This window comes from Myotis davidii, unplaced genomic scaffold (assembly GCF_000327345.1).
Source record: "Myotis davidii unplaced genomic scaffold, ASM32734v1 scaffold3578, whole genome shotgun sequence".
NCBI lineage: Eukaryota > Metazoa > Chordata > Mammalia > Chiroptera > Vespertilionidae > Myotis > Myotis davidii.
Window position 1 is genome coordinate 34,606 of NW_006289094.1, and position 2,106 is coordinate 36,711.

Genomic DNA, 2,106 nt, shown 5'->3' on the forward strand with positions numbered 1-2,106 from the left:
GAGGGGCGCTGTGCCCCCTGGGGGCGTGGCCAGGGCCGGGGGCGTGGCCGGGGCCTGGGGCGTGGCCAGGGCGTGGCCGGGGCGGGGAGTCGGAGAGGGACCCTACCCCTTGGACTCCCCGGACACGGTACCTGGGTTTCTAGTCCCGAGGCCTGGGGACGCCCCTGGGACTGTGCAGGTGAGGGCCTGTCATGTACAGAATTGTCAAAGAATGAAGCGAAAAAGCCGTTCCTAGGAGCCCACAGTCACATGACCGAAGGCCCAGAGCAGCCCCCGCCTGGGAGGAAACGACTGCGTAACCGCCCGCGCCCAGGGGGGGCCTTCGGGACAGGACAGCCCGGAGAGGCGGCCACTCCGACTGCGTACGACACGGAGTAATGGCTGCGAGGCCATCGCCAAGGAAACATGTCCGGCCCCGCAGGTGTGGCTCCGTGGAGAGAGCGTCGGCCTGCGGACTCAGGGTCCCGCTTCGACTCCGGTCAGGGCACAGGCCCGGGTTGCGGGCTCCGTCCCCAGGAGGGCGTGTGGGAGGCAGCCGATCCATGATTCTCTCTCATCACGGATGACCCTCTCTCTCCCCCTCTCCCTTCCTCCCTGAGATCGATAAAAACGTATTAAAAAGAGACATTTCTGTGTCGGGGGAAGACGGTTCGGAGGTCAGGACACGGGCGCTGACAAAGCCTGTAAATTCATGGTCTATTTCAATCTTTTAAAAAATGTATCTATAGTAATAAAAGCATAATATGCTAATTAGACTGGACAGCCAAACGACCTTCTGGACGTCATTCCAGACGTCCTTCCGGACGAAGCCGCGGGGCAGGAGCCGAGGCAGAGGCAGTTAGGGGCGATCAGGCTGGCAGGCGAGTGGTTAGGAGCCAGTGGTCCCAGATTGTGAGAGGGTACAGGCCAAGCTGAGGGTTTCCGCACCCACCCCCCACCCCTGCCGTGCACGAATTTCAATATACTGATTTCAGAAAGGAAAAGAGAGGGAGATAGAAACATTAATGAATTGCTGATCGGCTGCCTCCTGCACGCCCCACACTGGGGATCAAGCTGGCAACGCAGGCATGTGCCCTGACCGGGAATCAAACCATGACCTCCGGGTTCGTAGGTCGAAGCTCAACCACTGAGCCACACCAGCCGGGCAAATAATGCGATTTTAAAGGTCACAGTCACCAGGTGCATCCCCAGGCCTCCACTTCCCCCCAAAGCCTCCCTGATCCTAAATGAGGCGCAACCTCGTCACTAAAAGAACAGCAGCATCTTGGTCTCTTTCAGACACCCCACTTCCCACCACATCAAGAGACGCATACTCGCAAAGCCAAACAAGTGACTGACTCCACACGGAAGGGGAGAAAGGCCTGCGGTCTAGATGTAACGAGAGGGAATCTGGAACAGACCTCAGCGGCCGCCTGTAGGGTCCCCCAGAGAGCGTCTAAGGGACTGCTGCTCACGGAGGTGTCCAAGCAAACCGCCCGGGTTACGGGCGCGCCCCCCAGCCGGCTGGTCCGCACACACCTCCTCGAAGCAGTTCCCGCATCCACATGGCACAGCCTCTGCAAAGCCGGGCCCCTCTCACGCCCGCAGGCCTCTGTCCTGCCTCAGCTCCCTGCTGCCCAGCCCGCCTCCGGGCGCCCCATCCTGCCCCCCGGTGAGCCCTGGACCCTACACCAAAGGCCGCCTGTTGCGTGGCTCTCTCCTTCCAGACCCAAACAGAACCGCTGGAAGGAGGGTCCCCTGGCGTGGGAGGAGGACCTCCTACCCCCAGGGCCCTGCAGGCCACCCGCCCTGCCATGTCCGCTGTCATCAGATCGGCCTTTCCCAGCTCTCAGGGCCGCGGCCTGCGCCTGCAGATGCCAGAGACCTCCCCTTCCTGCGCTCCACCGGCTCACAGCCTGACCGCCGGCGGCTTTTACTGTCAGGGACCTACCCGCCCTGCGGGGCTGCCGGCCACACACTGGGCTCAGCCCACGGTGCGAGAACGCCATGCAATTCCTTGAGCTCTCCGTGTCTCTGGGACTCGCTGCAGGGACCTGACAGTATGGATGCGACACACGTGTGCTCGGATGTAGACTCACACGGGCCCGCGTGCAGGCCGGGGGCTGG

General features: G+C 62.3%; 1 protein-coding gene across 1 annotated transcript in view; it reads right to left on the reverse strand.

The window, feature by feature from the left end:
* The window catches only part of LOC102759940 (oxysterol-binding protein-related protein 5-like), a 79,407-nt gene that overhangs the window by 5,333 nt on the left and 71,968 nt on the right, over nt 1–2,106 (reverse strand). The window lies entirely within an intron of this gene.